This window comes from Schistocerca serialis, chromosome 8, assembly GCF_023864345.2.
Source record: "Schistocerca serialis cubense isolate TAMUIC-IGC-003099 chromosome 8, iqSchSeri2.2, whole genome shotgun sequence".
Taxonomy (NCBI): domain Eukaryota; kingdom Metazoa; phylum Arthropoda; class Insecta; order Orthoptera; family Acrididae; genus Schistocerca; species Schistocerca serialis.
In genome coordinates this window covers 90,214,405-90,233,966 of record NC_064645.1, presented here as the reverse complement: position 1 = coordinate 90,233,966, position 19,562 = coordinate 90,214,405, and positions in this window count along the sequence as shown.

The following is a 19,562-nucleotide window of genomic DNA, read 5'->3' as shown; positions in this document are numbered from 1 at the left end:
TAAATGCTATCTGAGTTTGTGTTAGTTACTATTCTAATATACAAAGATTGTAAAATATGCTGTTTATTCCCAATATGTCATGATATACGATGGTAGTGTTTATTGGGGGGGAGGGGGTAACTTGAGGCCACAGGTTTTATTATCAATGGAGAAACTATTAGCGATTATTGTTTCTTTTTTTTTCTGACATGTATTTAACTGTTTCTTTCTGTATTTCGAACGATATACGATGGTGAGGTTAACCAGTACCTTAAGAGCAGAAGATAAATTTTTGTGAGTGAAGTGATTAATGATAATTTTTATCATGTTGATTGATGCAATTCTTTAGCTATTTTTGTAATATGGGAGAACTGTCTACGGTGGTGTTAGCCGTGAACCTAAGTACATTGTAGAATTTGTCCTCAGAGGAACGAGCAGTAATGTTAGCCACCATTTTTTAACTTATGGAATCAAATTTTGTGATTTCGTTATATTTCCGTTGAGTTTACTCTAGAGGAATTTGTGTAAGATATTATTCTATTTTTTCGTTATATTCATCTTAGCTTTATAAACTTTTACTTTTTGTTTCTGCCCAGTCAGTTTCTGCAGCAGTCACGTTACTTCCATTTTATATGCTCTTCGAAAGAACTGCATTATGCAATCACAGCTATAACGGTACATTTTATGAGAGAATGTATGTTTCGGTCGAGGATCAGACCGTCATCAAGCCTAAAAACGATCTCAGCTATGAACTTGCGTAATAGGAATAGCAATTCCGGATGTACAGTGTTCCGTCATTGACATTAACTTGTCATGTCCATTATGTCCATTTAACTTCATAGACATTTTTACCAATGTAATGTCTATACAGATAATACCAATGGTCGAGCTATCTACGTTTGATAACTGCCATTGCAATATACGCGAAAGCATAGCTGAGACGGCTTTCGGAACCGATGATTGTCTGATTTTAGACCAAATTCGATGGTCTCTAATGAAACGTACCGTCCTAGCTGTCTACTACACAATACAGTTGTTAACATTCATTAAAGCTGCACAACGCCTCCGCTACAAAATGTTTTTTATTTTTGTTCTCGACCGTAATAGTCTATCTTGTTATCGCCTTCTCCAATAATATAATCGGACTGTTAGTAAAAGTTTTCTGTGGTTGTTGTGGTACAGTCGGAGCGGTCTCTATTTACATTAACTTTTACTTTCACAATGAAAACAGTGTAACCGATCTTCTTGTTTCGTCGATTACACTTACATATTGCCTATGATCGTCGCAGGGTTATACTGCTAGAATTATCTTCCGTCTGCGAAGAAGAAAACACGTAGGAAACTGGTTACAACTGTGTAGAGTTGTACAGAGTTGACTTGGCACCATAATATGAGATTCTTACTTCCCTGTTGCTTAAGGAAATTGAAGCAGTATCTCTGAGTATTGTTAACTGTTAGATCACTTGGGAGTTTATTAACTGTACGGACGTTTTCAACATTCAAGACTCCGCTGCACATTTGTCAGTGCTAAAACATGACTATTTCGTCTTACATAGATTCAAATTACTGAAAATTTTCATTGCAGATCATGTTTAACCATTGATATCGACGTTCCAGTACAACGTTGTTCTCTGCAGTTATCGAGGTTGCTGCCTAATGTTGATCGCAGGGTTTGCTAACAAAAATCAGCTTAACTGTGGTGGACCATTGCATAATAATGACTTCCGTATTCTCAGGAGTAGTTGAAGTATCGAAACGAATTAGTTTCTTGAGTTCTTGAGTAAAAGATTCTATAATTTTGATTCAGGCGTTATGGTGTTGGATTTTGTGTTTCGAGAACAAGTTCTTGGGGAGCTTTAGAAGCACTGAATGAAGCGAACGCTCTGTTTCAGAAGCGAGGTATATAGACTATACTCACCAAGAATCAAGAGCCATTGATTTGTCATGTATTTATTTTCAGTATACATCTGCAATTAGAACATCGAATAAGCTTTTAGATAACTATGTATGTAGTGGAGACATATCAGCATACTGTAGCATTACGAAAGTGTGTGATGTGACTTCGCAAAATGTTACTAGTAATGGGACTGAATTGGAAAAGGAAAACAGTCCTCGATTTACATTCCAGTCCTTTTTTTTAATATGTAATAAAAATTCAGAAAGTTGCGAGAATGCTTGACTTCAACTGCTGGAATCATGTATCCTCAAATTTATAGCTTAGTTTCACAAATAGAATGGTGTCACCTATCACTCTCCTTTTCGATTACAAATACATATGGTACGTCCTATCCTTGGATCATGCTTTAATCTTCTGCCGTCGTTGAAAAAGAAAAGTCGTAAACATGTTCCGGCTGTGTAGTGTCATACTGAGTCGACATGGATTTGTAGCAAAAATATTATCTTTTCCTGTCACTTAAGGAAGTACAGTTAATATCTTGGAGCACTGTCAAATGTTACACCTATTAGCTGTTTATAAGCTATTTTTAAGTTTTCTTCATGTAGAAACCGGTGGGTAAATTTCAACCACAGATATAGTTATTACGTCGTACACGTTACTGTTTAGCTCAAATGGCAATGAAGTGTAATTTAGATGTAGGATTCTCGATGACTGACACAAAGAAGGGACAGTGCAGCCCTGAGAGGATAAACTGACTCGGTAATAAGGATAGCCGTAAAAATCGTATTCTCGTCATATACCGCGGAAGGTGCAGCCATCAGATTGTAGCATAGTTTATTAATTAGTAACTTCATCCCACCACCAACACACATAAAAAAAAAATTCTTGTTCCTGCCCCAGGGGAAGATATTCCGCATAACATGCTGTAATAGATGACAAAATCTGAAGTTGTAAAATCTGAAGTAGCTGTATAAAAAATGGTTCAAATGGCTCTGAGCACTATGGGACTTAACATCGGTGGTCATCAGTCCCCTAGAACCTAGAACTACTTAAACCTAACTAACCCAAGAACATCTCACACATCCATGTCCGAGGCAGGATTCGAATCAGCGATCGTAGTGGTCACGCGGTTCCAGACTGAAGCGCCTAGAATCGCATGGCCACACCGGCCGGCGAAGCAGCTGTATATCTGAAACTATTGTAGTATTTTAATGACTTGCTAATTAAATTTAGTCTAATAGATAAGCCTTCAGCTAGTTGCTATCAAAACAAATTTATTCTCTTCAGAGTAAAAGTACCACTTAATGAAAACGCGCTTGCTAAATTTCGAATAACTGCTATTGCTTTGATTCATGCTCTACGAATTACTGACACAAAATTAAAGTAACTAATTCTCGACTAGTAAAAAATGTATAAGCTCAATCAATTATATAGGCTGTACATGTCGTTTTTGATGCAAGCAGCTGCATTTTTACAAAAGCTAAGGTTACAGACATGTCGTCACGGTTCAAGGTTTTTCTTGCGATCGAGTTGTGAGACATTGCTGCAAAACTTACTCGTAGACACGGTCTGGTTATGTCTAATGTGCTGTTTGTTATCGTTACAGCAATGCTCCGCTGCATGAAGAAGTTTTTCTCCCGGTGTTTGGGAGGGGAGAAAGACGAGGGTCTGCGACTGGAGAACAACTTGGTCACCGTTCGGGGTACTGTAAAGGTGAGCCACGTTATATTGCAGTGACATAGCACGCAAAGCAGTAAAGTCTGAGAGCTAACTGATTGTACGTAACGTGGTCAGTTGATATTACAGACTGTCACGATTTACTGTAAATGAATATTTTTTTGCTATAAACATCCCATGTGACACGTCATTGTAAATAACACGTCATAGATAGGCATCTCTGCACGAGTGATGATTGTGACGATTATACAAAATACCACCTAACTACCTAACTCCGTCCAATTATTCCTCTGAAGTTCCAAAGGTACCGATCGATCGCCTCGTCATCGTCAGACAATAGACGTCACTGTATGGAGGAGCATGTGGTTAGCATACTGCTCTTCTGGATCGTGATCAGATACAAAATACCGGCGGCAATGAATGTCACTGATGGATGGATGGATTTGTTGATCACTGGAGCGAAGTCTGATGTGCTAGTCACTCAACAGTTCACAATAGTCGTCAATCTAAAACTTGAGTATGATGCCCTTGGAAAAAGCCTTTAGCATGTCAGAGTCGTATATTCTCTGACCTGCTGCGAAGCCTCACACTGTGTCTCTCGCTGTGTTCCCTGCAGGGCTCCTTTGCTGCATTATGCTGGCTCTTTCCCCTGGATCCCACTGGCCCTAGATCCTCTCCTCCGTGTTATTACCACAATATATCCGGACTTGTCGCATTAGGTAAGCTAATGTTGATAATCGAACCTGAATGCTGTTTAAACAATTCTGACAATTGTATTGAAGCCCATTAAACTTAACACTGACCCCAGACATGGACAGTTCATTCTAACCATTTATCATTCCGGTAAATTGGGTGTGGTCTTTGTTACCACCGAGCAAATAACTATGTGAGATGCTTGAGAAAGGTAACATCCCTCTCCATTTGAAAAGAATTATGGTGGAAAATATTCTAGCGGCAGAGGCGCACTAAATATGCTGCCAACGCGATCGACTGGTTGAAGACGACATTGCAGACCATCTGGTTGCCCAACCAGTTACCTGCTGACCGTGTTTAATATGAGACTGACCAATGGAAATGTACAGTGTAGTCAGAGAACAGAGAAACAGGAACTGTTAGCAAAACTTGTTACAGTCCCATTTAATTTTCTTTACAGACAAAGAACGAGGAGGAGCTCGTAATAAAAAGACCGTGGCTCAAGAAGTTACATTGTAGGCCTCTGTCATTCCAGTTCAACTCATAATACGTAGGATAATGGTAGTGAATGTCGGAAGAACAGATTTCTAGCTGATACTACAGATAGTCAGTAAATACTCACTATCACTGCCTATAGGCCAAAAATTCGAAATAAATGTAAGAATTTGTAACACATGTATATGTAAAGAACTAGCGCTATCTCTGAATTACCAAGCATGCTCTACGACTAATCAAACAAATAAGTTCTTTTCCTTACAGGAGTGTCAGTTCACCCTGGACTCGTTTTTTGAGGAGATACTGCAGAAGCGGCTGCAGGAAGAGAAAGAACCCTTTTCTGTTTCGGTGAGTGTAAATTACAACAGTAGTAGGAATAGTAGCATTTGGTTTCAAAGTGAATTTTCCGTTTTCTCATTACATGATAACTTACTCTCGAAGATGGTACTAGTTACTGGTCTGCATCTGGGTGTTAGGCCGAATTGTTATGTTCATTTTGTGCACAATACTTCAACGGACGTCCCAGCCATCAACTTCATGTGCTGCGAACTTTGCGGTAATGTACTCCCTGCTTGACTCATATCAGTCAGGAAACGTCTCACGATCTGAAGAAAATGGCTCGGTCACTTGTTGAAATGTTGACTGTAAAGCAGGAACAACAACACGGCATAACCTGAGAAACACATCATTAACCAGTCGTACACAGAAAATGTTAAAGATAATGGGATATTAGTTACTTGTTAGTATTAATAGTATCTGAGATGTGAAACGAATTGTGTTAGTTGGATTCTAAATTGGATTACTATATTCTTAATTTCGGTACCTGAACCGTGCTAATTTGTGATAAATGTTACAATTCGTTATACTTGTATATGACAGGAACTAGCACAAATTGTGAATCACTTCACGTGTTAGATAACTTGAAAGTAATAAGATCTATTCCAACAGGAGCGCCAGTTCACACTGGACGCCTTTTTCGTGGAGTTGCTGCAGAGACGGCTGCAGGAGGAGGATTAAGGCGGTGCTGCTACGGTGAGTGGTGCTTCGATCTGTGTAAAGGACAACAGATTTTGGTTTCTAACTGTATTTCTCGTTTCATGATCACATGGTAGCTCCCTTCAGAAGGGGAATCTTCAAGATATTATCCGAGTATAGAGTTTTACGATTTTTAATATAACTGAAACGCAGCCATTTTAGATATATCACCATGGCTACAAAATTCCTTGGTCGACCCATAAACGTTCTCGGTACTCATAGTCTGCTGTTCTTTTATACCAACTGTGAACTCTGATCAGATACAAAATCCTTTCGCGGCATACGTATCTTTTAGCACTAGTATTGGCAGGATATACTTAAACTCAAGAATCAATGGTACATACAATACCGTAGCCTACACTTTCAGATGAGGGAGAGCCTTTCAGAAAACGTTCTCCTATGTCCCCTCCCGCCCATAACAGTTATCAAGTTCTCAGCGAAGTTTCACCTTCAGCCTCCCACGATTATACTTGGTATTTTAATCCCATTTCTTATGCTGCATGATCGTTTATTTTTCTATCCCGTATTTATCCTTGAAGCTCTCGAATTTGAACTGAACATTTACACAACTTGTTTTAAGAAACTCTACTATTTTGGTATGGATGGATTTAGCCACAGTCACAATTCTCTCCGTTCCTTAATGAATATAGTTCAGGTGAGGATAATACATGCATCTGCGTGAGATATCGACAAATATTCTGATCCTTGTAACAACTATCTACCATCATGATGCAATAATTTAGTAGATCATTTCACCACAATAGATAACACTCCGGGAGGAGTAAATAGGCAAACATTCCCTGTCGGTAATTTTCATATTTTTGACAATTAGTATTATAGGGTTCATGAGTTGGCGCGATAGAAACATCTCTTCTATGGATACAGAAAATGACCATTTATTAACATGTGGACCTACGATAATTTAGCACTTTCCTTTGCAGATGTTATATCAACTCACCATAATAGGGCGGCGTTTATAATTTTGAAATATATATTTCTCCTATGTCCCCTCCCGCCCATAACAGTTATCAAGTTCTCAGCGCAGTTTCACCATCAGCCTCCCACGATTATACTTGGTACTTTAATCCCATTTCTTATGCTGCATGATCGTTTGTTTTTCTGTCCCGTATTTATTCTTGAAGCTCTCCGAATTTGAACTGAACATTTACACAACTTGTTTTAAGAAACTCTACTATTTTGGTATGGATGGATTTAGCCACAGTCACAATTCTCTCCGTTCCTTATTGAATATAGTTCAGGTGAGGATAATACATGCGTCTGTGTGAGATATCGACAAATATTCTGATCCTTGTAACAACTATCTACCATCATGATGCAATAATTTAGTAGATCATTTCACCACAATAGATAACACACCGGGAGGAGTAAATAGGCAAACATCCCCTGTCGGTAATTTTCATATTTTTGACAATTAGTATTATAGGGTTCATGAGTTGGCGCGATAGAAACATCCCTTCTACGGATACAGAAAACGACCATTTATTAACATGTGGACCTACGATAATTTAGCACTTTCCTTTGCAGATGTTATATCAACTCACCATAATAGGACGGCGTTTATAATTTTGAAATATATATTTGTCGGCAGATCACTCCGGTGTCCTCCGCGCCCACCTAGGAGGTCTGTACATCACACCGCGCAGCTCTTGAGAGCCGCCATGCCAGACGCTGAATGTGTTGACGCGTGGCCACCAACGCGACGTCTGGAGAAGACCGTCTGGCTGCTAAAATGTGCGACCGCGATACCGCGGCCAATACCACCTGAAACCACAGTTACCAATCGAATAAGCCTTTGGATTGATGATATAACAAGTCTCGTTATTTGTTTTATTTGCAACAGGCGGCGTTGTGGTAATGTAGACGACTCGCATTGGGGTTGGCTGTGGTTCATATTCTCTTCCGACCAACAAGATCTACATTTCGGTGGTTCCTCTTAGTAGATTAATGGAAACAAATGGAAGGTTCTTCGGAATAAAACTCGTTTGAGTCTGTCCCCGATGCGAGCTGCATCTGTCATTACCTCCCCGTCAATGAAAATGGAAGAAACCGTTTTGTGCAACATTAACATTTGCCAACTACGTTTAACAGAAATATCATTGACACTAAGTATAATTCAAAAACAGTGGGAAAATCAATGACATTAATGATAACACTCAAAAGACTAGAGTGACTAGTGAGCCACAAGTAATATGGCCCTACACACGCAGGAACTAAAAGGTAATCAACATTTGAAGCCCTCAGCATACATTTTTCACTCATTAACGGCTGTCTATACTATAACGTAGAAACTACACTGATCAGCTACAACATTATGACCATCTACCTAACAGCCGGTATATCCACCTCTGGCACGGGTATCAACGTGGACGTGTCGTGGCAGGGTTGCAGCGAAGCCTTGGTAGGTCAGTGGACGGAGCTGGCATCACATCTGCACACACAAGTCACCTAAATCCGTAAATTCCGGGGAGGGGGGCCATGAGCTCTGACGCCACATGCCCAGATGTCTTCGATCGGGTTTAGATGTGTCGAGATAGGAGAGCAAACACATCAACTGGAAATCGGGACTGTGTTCATCGAACCGCTCAACACACTCCATTCCATCACGCTCTTGCCCTTGTGATATACAACATGCATCGTGCGTTTTTCTGACTAGCAGTCATTCCTCGCCATGTGTCGCTGCTATCGCCTGAACGGATTTATATCGACAGTAGATCGGCGGCCATAACATTCTGGCTTATCTGTGTATCTGTTTGTGAAGTAGTAGGTATGTAAACAAACTCAGATGCTGCTTATAACAGAAACATGGCGAGTGTCTTTGCATGGGACACAAAAAATCAAAGCACGCTTAGTGTAATCAAACTGATGTTGCAATTCACTGAAATGCATTGGCAAACAACAATTGATTAGCATGTGGATGTAACCTCAAACGAGTAAACAAAGAAATTAATGGTGCCTTAAGATCGACTGAGAATTCAGTGAGAGTTCATCACCGTTGCTATTTATACTTTGGCCCTTATGCACTATGATTTGTTATGACGTTAAAATTTACTTTCGGGGCTAATGTTGCAGAGGAAAATGCTGTTGCAGAAGGCACGTTTTTATTTCATTTTTTATTTATTTCACCAAAACTAAAGAAGAGTCGTTTGGGAGATTTATGGGGGTACGACATGAGCCAGATGCGCAGCACGTAAGTCTGGATCACCTTCACGCTAGGATTTCGTCACAGTCTAAAGTATTACCCAATATTCAAGGCTGTACAGTTAACTTGAACCCGAAGAAAATGACACAGTGATGCTGTCTCAAAAATAATGAAATAGTTTAATAATATTTGGAGAATTTTAACGTACTTCGTTAGATTACAATGATAAGTTACTTACTTTATATGTTTCAAAGGACTTTTGTGTGAAATAATAACGCAGTCACAAAAGAAGCAAAAGTGATACAGAGAATGTTTGTTGCATAGTAAATATGACGAAATCAGGATGTGTGACTTAAGCCCAGTAATGATTTCCTGATAACATTGTTAATATTTGGGCCATTTTTAGTCAGTTGCAGTTTACATTATGCGTAGATAAAAACTGATTAGAAATATATTGTATATTATAGACTTCTGAAATGCCTAGTACCTATAGGCGAAAACGTTTGGTACACACATGTAAATTCAGAAGTAAAAGAATAAGTATTTTCTAGTCTTTATGATAAAGCACAATGTAGTTCTTAGCAGCTGCTAACAGTAGAAGGAATACATAAAAAATGGAAATGGCAGGTAACAACTCGCGACCTACAGCACAAAAGACTTGGATAAGGTGACATAAAATAAAATTAATAGGTAGTTTTGTACTGCACTTGATAGTTTTCGGATATGGAAACAAAATAAGGCGAAACAAATAATTTTTCTTTTTAAGATATCTCAGTGTTATGCAGTACGATAACGGAATAGTAATGTGAATTGTATTCGTCACAGTTTTCTAAATAACTTTCGGAATGTACTTGGTTACACTGTGCTTAAGGTCTGCCAGACCGGAATATCTTTTTCTCCAGAATAACGTGGTAGCAAAACCTTCTACTGCTAAATACAAGCATACATCGTCTCCAACTCCACACACTGTTATTCTACCTTCAACAGCACCGTGACTTGTACATTTCAATAACTCTCTTCCAAATAGTTACGAAAAAGTTAGGTACACACCTTCTGAATTTGTTTATTCTTGTGATTTCGTTCAGTAGATTGCTGGTATGTACCATTTTAACGTATTTTCTAAATATATTGCCACCACAACAAATAAGCTGATGCATTTTAGCTTATTCTTCATTCGATACAATTTAAATTTAATAAGCCCCACTAGAAACATGTGTGGGCTACATGATATTCAGGTCCGGTAGGAACAAATCTTCACCGATCCCCCCTGTTTGCTAACATTACATGGGAGTAGACGATCCTATCGGGAGGACTCTGATCTGTTACATCAAAAGTGAAAACTGGTGACGTTAATATAACACAGCGCACGAAGCCGTAGAATTTAAAGGTACTGGACGACCCATTTGTTAAATGGAAGGACGAACATAGGTATCTCACATTCCGAAGTTGTAAAAGTTACCTAAATTTGTGAACGGTTGATTTACATTAACTGAAGGATAATGAAACGAAATAAAAATGAAATCTGAAGAAAACTTAAGCGAAAGTTTAAATTCTATGAGAGTGTTACTACGGCCATTTGAATGTGCAGTGAAGTATCTGAAATAAAACCAAAGTCATGGTTCACTCGTAAGTGTGGATAAACAAAAGGCAAATCGATAAATCTCCTAGTTGTAATTAGTAATTCGTGAAAGTTTTTGAACATCTCTGTTGCTGGTGTAGTTATTCATATAACGTTACTTTACCCTTCTTGCAGTGTTTCAGGTGAATTCGACACAAAGTTGTTAGATGGCAGCTGTCAGAACTCGTTATATGAGAACGCTCCAGTGCTGCTTGAGAACCATTCTTTGTTGGATTTATGAGCTCAAATTCGGTCTTAGTTTCAGAATGGCTACACTTATTTGTATTATTTTACTAGAATCTGAAAAGGTCCCATGTAACGACTACTGTTGCATTTTTACTTAACAACACTATGTACGCGTAGTAAGTTTTTATTCGTTAACTGGGTCATATATAACTACTTTTCCTGCAAATAGTTCCTGTTTCCATCACAACAAATGGAATGTTGAGACGTCTTGATGTCGAAAAAAATGGATCAAATGGCTCTGAGCACTATGGGACTTAACTGCTAAGGTCATCAGTCCCCTGGAACTTAGAACTACTTAAACCTATCTAACCTAAGGACATCACACACATCCATGCTCGAGGCAGGATTTGAACCTGCGACCGTAGCGGTCGCGCGGTTCCAACTGTAGCGCCTAGAACCGCTCAGCCACCCCGGCCGGCCTTGCTGTCGAGTGTCAGAGTATGTCGAACTATACAATAATTTCCAAATCAGTTGCAGCTTGGAGCACTCCTCCTCTGCGATTGTCGGATACTCTGTAGCTATCTCTCAGAGAAACTGTGAGCATCTCACAAGGAAACTTTTGGCCTCCTAAACCAAACTGTGAAAACAAAGCTACTGCATTTTGTAAAATTCACAACAATCTCATAACACATAACACTGCAAAAATCAAAGTAATCGCCAACAGTAATTGTACTTAAATAATTTTCTGTAACAGTGACTCCTAGCATGTGTTCTTTAACCCAGGAAGGAACCAAAATAATACCCTGATGTATCGTCAGTTGGCATCTAACGAACTACGTGTTTGTCCTGATCGTACTATTTTCGTACATTTCGTAGAATAGTCCTATAATTAAAACGGGAAATAAACGTTGGTCGTTTTTTAAAGAGTTCCACACACGTCTCCCGGTGACAATCTACAAAATTCCCATAAGAAGTCTAAATGACTTTCCACAGTATGCACTCTCGTAAGTAACTCAGCCCATGTAAGAGTAGTCCAAGTCGACAATGCTCTGGCTTCATCCTGCTCATCTGTAGAACACCTACGACAGGATTCACTACTACAAGATATTCTGTTATCTTCGCTCTAAACAGAATCAAACTAATCAACATGGGTGCCTTGGCAGTAGCGCACTCGATAATATCGCCTGCAGGAAATTATAGAATGTAGAGAACTTATGCTTGCCTACTACTGTATAACGGGAATGCTTACATCTGGGGTGAAAACTTGTGTTGTTATGTTGTTACAGCACCAGTTTCACATCGCTTGAGCGTTTAACCGATGTATTTACTTCACCCGTCCAATAACTGTCAGCCTGCGACGTAAATATGCACTACGCCTTTATTAAACTGAATAACAGCTGTGGCCGGCGTGATTTCATGTGGAGGTGACAGTCGGCGCTGTGTGCGCCCCTGCCCTCCTAAGACCAAACAGGGGTGAACTCTCGCGGCCGGGGGTACGGCACTGTGTCTCAAGTATGGTGAATTATTGGGGAAGACGCTAGCCTTCGATAACACCCGTCCACTTTGATAAATAACATCATCACTAGCCTCAAGATGCAACACAACTTTGTTTTAAAAATGGCGATTAGGACGTCATATTCAACAGTTCCTATAAAACCAAAATATAAAAATCTATTCAGAAACTTAAAATTCCAAGTAATAAATATTGGGCCTGAAGGGGAATCTGGGGAGTTATATTCTCAAGTAAAAGCCACAGAGCCCCAAAAATACTGGCGTATACAAAACAAAACAACCGGAAGAATACGATGAAGAATAGCATGCAGAGGTCTGCATCGAAAATGCAAAAGTAAAGCATCAAATTAGATAAATTCAACTGGTATCGAAGATATCACTCTATAAAAGCCAGACACCAATACAGAAAACAAAAAGAAATATCAGTATAGAAAGCGAAAAAGTAATACCAGTACAGGTAGCAAATACCGCGAAAGTTAACGAAATATGGTAACAACAACGAATACTCCAATACCGATACAGAAAGGTTTAAATTGCGAGATGGACAAAATGCAGTAACATGTGTTCACCAATACAGCTCAACAGAAAATTGCAAAATCCCTGAAATTACTCGTAAATACTTTTTGTGTGAGTTGTTACGCGCTAAACTGGATCTGGCGACTTCATTCTGTAGGCAACCCAACTCAACTAATTCTGCTACATCTTTGTACATTGCTTTCAATTACTAACATCAAGTTCTTGACACTTTACGTTAGAATAACCAGTCTTCATTTACCATAACCTTCTGAAGACATTCGTTTTTCTTTATTGTCGATCTATCAGCGTTCCTTATTCCAGTAATATTACTATTAGTATTCTCTAAGTTATTAATTTCATTACATTACAGGATGGCTCACCTTTGAAAAAATTTGTGCCGAAGTTCACATAAGTTGTAATCACTGTGTACTCACGTTACCAAGACAACCAAAGATAACGTTTAAACTCTAGTTGATTAGGAGCGTAAGCGTAGAACACCGTAAACCCATCTTTCTCTTAAGTAACTAAACTGAGTGATCCAGTAACATGCTCATTCCATCAAAATTTGCACCACTATGTATATATCCAATATAGACTACAAACACAGCATAAGGTGACAATACAAACGTCCCTAACGAAAACAGACCAACGCTCCGCACACGTGTGACGTCACCCGCCACAACACCAATACGTCACAGTTCAAGCCCGACAGGTGATATCGTAGTTTCAGGTCGAGACAATTACTGTTTTGTCACATCACTTGCATTCTGCCTTTCCCAAGTCAGTTTATTTTACTCGTTAAATTAACGCCATAGTACTGCAGTTCTGCACTTCAGTGACTGACGATGATTGTATCGTGCCGACAGAATGTTGTCTACTGAAACAACCATCAGCCTCTGCAGTTGATAAACTTTTCCGTTTCGTCCTGTTGGCGGTAGACATCTCCATGCTTGTAATACGGGAGGCATCTGATGAGGAATATATGTCCCTCTGAGACGCATGCAGTTTTGCCGTTCCCATAGTTTTCGCTTTGGGTGTATGTTGTCGCAAGGCTCTATACCAATAAACTCGTTCCTCTATTCACCGCACAGCGCTAAGCTCTGAATTTTGTTGCTTTTGTGCAAAATTCTGCCGGCTGGGATGGCCGAGCGGTTCTATTAGCTACAGTCTGGAACCGCGCTACCGCTATGGTCCCGGGTTCAAATCCTGCCTTGGGCATGGATGTGTGTTCTAGGGCACTGATGACCGCAGAAGTTAAGTCCCATAGTGCTCAGAGCCTCTTTTTTTGCAAAATGCTGCTGTTTTTGAAACGATCCCTGGTGTTGCCAACTTACTAACAAGTGAATAATCCAAGAAGCAATAGCTCAAATAACTTTTCCAGTCTAACATTAATGCCCACTTTCAATCGCACCAGTTCCTTACTACCACGCAGAGCTACGAGAACTTACATGTGGTGAGCCATGGGATACGTTTAATGTACGCAAATTTCTAGTACCTTTAGAACAGAAATCACACACAGCAATATACGCAGCCAAAAAATGGAGTACTGGTCATAGCTTCTCTTTGAACAGCAACTTCTCGTAGTTAGTTGGCCAACGAAAGGCCCTAAGCGGCTGGAAAAAAGAGCAGGTCTACCGCGTTTTCAACAAACACACACAATTATTGGCCTATATCACTGACTCCGTTCGGTTCTGGAAATGTGGAACATGTTTTATGATCACGCATTACGACCTTCTTCGAGATCGAGGAAGATTTTCTGCAAAAATCATTACGGATTGCAGAAACAGACATCCAGAGACATTCAGTGCAATACCATCGTCAATAAGAGATACAGCGGAAGAGAACGAGACCCAGGTTAATGCTGTTTTCCTTCACTTCGCCCTGTCGCACTCTCGTTTAGTGAACAAAGTACGAGCAAGCGTCGGTTCGTCTTGTGGCAAGCGGAGCAGTGGATCCCACAGAAATATTCATCTGACACAATACTACAGTACATAAAAATTTTAAATTTAAAATCATCCATTTTTCTGCCTCTATGACAGAAAAGTACTTTGTTATGAGGCGTTGATGATTTCAGACATTTGTCACAGAAGACAAAAAGAAAAAAAGACGGATTTGTCCAGATCACAATATTTTAGGGAAAGCGGTTTTACACAACAACTAGATAGAGCTTGTAGGCAGCCAGTGGGAAGACACTGCGGCGGCGCGGCTCCTTCCGTCCTTTATCTGCAGCTACCAGTGAACTCGCTGCAGCAGATCGGCGGTATGAAAGCCGAGCAGAATCCTACGGTATTTCAATTCGCACCAGGCAGCATACTACGTAACTATGTCAAGAATCAGGAAAACGTCTTAATTTCGAGTGAAAGGTGGAAGTACTGGCAAATCTTTGCTATATTCTTAACATTGATATTGTACACGTACACTTCTAAGACCGTGCTAATCTTAACACAGTATGCGTAAAATACTTTCATTCATGTTAGCAAGTTTATCTTCACGTATTTCATGAAATCTACTAAGCACTAAGCACGGATTGTTCTTAAATGAAAATGCTCGCCATGCTATTAAGTTTTCGGTGTCTAATGCACGCAAGTTTCTAGTCACCAATTTGCTCAATATGCCACGAGGAATTACTGTCTTTCCTCATACAGTAAATTGCTTAAAAACCCGTACGTTCTAAAAAGCACATTGCCTTCACCTTAAAGCACTTTTGAGGTGTGTAGCACAACGATAACCAGCAAATTATAACTTCCTTCAGAGCTCTTACTACACACGACCGTACCATTGAAAGGTTGTGCTCCGAGTACTCTAGACTGCTGAAAGATTTCTGTATCTCCAAGAGAAATGAGGAACGAAGAATACTCTGTTCTGATTGGTCAGTTTTCTTTAAGGCCAATAGAAAATCATTATTCTCTCTTGTTAGTCCGCGCTTTTCATGACCAACCAATCAACAACTAACATGCTTTCGAACTGTACTTTTTCCCGAAATAAATATTTAGCATTCCGATATTTTGTTTATACTTTAAGTTATTAACTATTTTCATTTGCACTCGAATTAGCTTTCCTTTTGCCATAAACTGACTTGACATATTATCTTAAAAAATTCCGCATCGTACAACGTCCTTCAGTCGAGCATTGATCTACATGTTTACTGTAGACCACATTCACGCATCACTGACACTACTAAAAGCATATACAAAACTGTACAGAGATAAATAAACAAAAGGGCTTCAGGAAATAAACAGAATAATTCGCAAAAACGTGCTCTTGACCTGTTTCTTGAATGTGTCTGTGCACTACTGTTCTCTGGTGGATGAAAATTGGAACTACGTACCCGAATGAACCCGCTTCCAGACCATCTGTCACTGTGCATGCCTCCCGATAAACAGGTTCTAGGCACAATGATCAGATTCGCCAATATCGTTACGCACTCTGTGATCTGTTGTTGTTTATTGTGTTTCTGAGCTTGCACTTCTTGGAAATTATGGATGCAGCAACTCATCAAATCCAGGAATTTCCCAACGTCTTCTAGATTTCATTTAGGTTTCACTGCTGGACCTGATACTGTAAGTAACGAACATCTTTACAAAGCTGCTGTTTTCAAAGGCACATGTAAACATATTCAAAATTTTATTCTTTCTTGTATGATGGATGTTTACTATGTCAGAGCAAAAAAGAAAATTGCTGTCACTGATTCTGTACCAGTTAGCGCAGGTACGACAGTGAGATTTCAACAATTTCACTTTTTATCATAATAGTCAGATATGTTTCCTCTAACGTGATATCTGTAGCAAGGTCTTTGACATTCAAGACACCTCGCGAACAGAGTTCAAAAACTTTAGGATAATCGTTTAGAGAAATGAGAGTATAGTTATTTCTCAGAGCTACAATTGCACAGGTGTCATGAGTGGTCGTCTTTCAGGTGCACAGACTCTTCTGAATAAACATTTTGAACATGCCTATGTAGTTCACTTTTATGCCGAAACGCAGGATCTGATTTTAACCTATGCAGAGAGGCAAATAGGGACGTTAGAAGATATTTCGTTGACTTTAGTGAGATTCTTAGTTTTTCCTACATTCTTCACAGTGTGTAATTGACATACTGAGTAAGAAAGTCTGCCATGTTTCCTACTCAAGGTGGAATTTTAAATCAAGAACTGTGCAAGTTGTGTATGAAAATAGTGACTTGTAGAATGCCTGGAGAAAACTGAGATTCCATCTCGACAAACCACTATAATTATTTCAGCAACAGTGCAACGTCTGAAATGAAGGCACCAGCATTTCAATTTTGGTTGCCTGTATTTACAATCACACTGTGCCAACATTGCAGCGTTGTACAGCCAATTACAAAAATGAATAGTTGAGCCACTGTGTGTACAACAAGGGGTAGAAGACTGCAAAAGTATAATCGAGCTAACGTATCTGATTTCCACATGCAGAGAGCTGCTGTACCTTGCACAGAGATGTGGACAGGAAAATGAGTTAAGTAACGGCTTTTTCGAAAGATGTGTGAGATAACATTGTCGCTCAAGTTGCTGAAAGCTTTTAATTTACCAGATATGTCGTAGCTGCAAATTTATTTAATTGCGAAAAGTGTGTGTTGTATGCTGGTCACTTTCTGCAAACATTGCTACAGGCGTCTTGCAAAATAAATCCCATCCTTGAAGGCAATAAATTGAGAACAAAAGTTCTGATATCAAACACAAGGAATGAGTTTAGAAATTTCTGGAATCCCTATTCTTAAATGATTTGCAGAAATATTGCAGTCAGACAACGAAACTCCTGAAAGTGACTGTTACCATAACGGCGACATCGTCTGACGCGGACCTGAAGGTTTTCTGCTTCGTGCTGAGTCAGCAGCTGCTAAGAGCAGTAGCAGCGCTCTCAATCTAGAAGGACATTCTCAGCAGCATTGTGGAATTCAATGAATTGAATGAATGCTTCACTGACAGACTCTCTGATCTTAATGAGCGGGGAATGGATTATTCGAGACAAAGTCAATCGTAAAGTAAATGTATTTCCGTAGAGTAGTTCTTTTTTACTATTATTAAACCATGTGTGTTAGACATTTGAAACTTTGTAGACAACCTTCCAGTGAACCCCTAGAAGAATCTGCGCGAAAAGCCATTGATAAAAGCTTATCGAGTAGCAGATCAAATGGCTGGTTTCAGTACGTTCTAGCAAACAGTAATAAGAGTTGTAACTTAAAGGGAAAAAATCGATAGACGTAGCCCAGGGGAGCTCTACAGGGCTATTAATGTTTGCAATACTCTGTATGTAAATGACGTAGAGGATAACGTCGTAAGCTGTCCGGGGCGGTTCGCAGGTGAGCTTCTGTAAAGTTTGGAAGGTAGGTGACGAGGTACTGGCAGAAGTAAAGCTGTGAGTACCGGGGTGAGTCGTGCTTCGGTAGCTCAGATGGTAGAGCACTTACCCGCGAAAGGCAAAGGTCCCGAGTTCGAGTCTCGGTCGGTCACACAGTTTTAATCTGCCAGGAAGTTTCATATCAGCGCACACTCCGCTGCAGAGTCAAAATCTCATTGTAGTTCACGATTGGTCTAGTTGACACTGCAAGTAAATAAATGTAATGTCCTGCACGTGCATAGGTTATGAGTTTGGCAATAAAACATTGGATACAATAACAACCGGAAAATACCTCATAATAGCTGTCATATATCGACTAAAGAGGCAAGACCAATTAAAAAATTGTCACAGAGAAGCAGAGGAGTATATATCTTCTGTGTGTCGTGCCATGGATCTACTTTGATTATTTCTATTACAGCTAGGTATGTAGCCGAATCAGGAGCTTATTACCAGCAGTCCGTTACGTTCTTCCTATATTAGGTCGTAATGCTGTTCCGATTAAGGGATCATGGTTACATGGTTGTAATACGTTGTAATGCTTCAATAAGGGTACCAGTATTTGATGTGACTGCATCTTGACTTCCAGACCGCCATTGAACCTATTTGTTGCCGAGAATATACTGCAAACGTATTTCGTGTATTTTATAACGGCTGTAGTCGCCGCAGTTCGAGTATCTTCGGACATGGATGCCTGCTAGTCCGAAGGAACTTTACATCGTAATTGGGGATTACACAAGCACTGCAGTATCGCATTTATCCGCTGGCACGAAGCAGCTGACTTTCAAGGAAAATGCCTCCTCTGTATGGGAATATTCGAGGGTCATTCAATGACAAAAGAGACAAATTGGTCTGGAGAAAAATAAAAAAAAAAACGTTTATTTTTACAAATGAATACCTTTCCTACATTTCAACATATTACCGTTGAACATTTATGCACTTATTCCAACGGGCTACAAGGTTTTCTATTCCGGCTGCAAAGAACTCTTTATCTTGATGTTTGAACCAATTTCCGACAAAATTTTTCACGTCCTTGTTGTCCTGCAACCACTTCCCACGTAATGCCTCCTTCAGTGCACTAAATAAATGGGAATCACTAGGTGCTAAATGACGACTGTAAGGCTGTACTTCCCAGCCCATTCTGTCGATGGTTTCACGGGCTAGATGAGCAATATGAGGACTTGCGTTGTCTTACTGGAGAATCACACCTCTCCTCTCAGTTCCACGACGTCTCTCTCTCATGGCTGGCTTCATCTTGTTTAAAAGCAAATAGGAGTAATTTTGGCTGTACATTATACGCTGCTCTTCGAGATAATCACAAGAAACTTGACCTTCAGTATTCCAAAACAACGTCAACATGACTTTTCCTGCAGATGCTTGGCTTTGAATTTTTTCTTAACTCGTGAGTTGGTGTGCTTCCACTCGATGCTCTGTCTTTT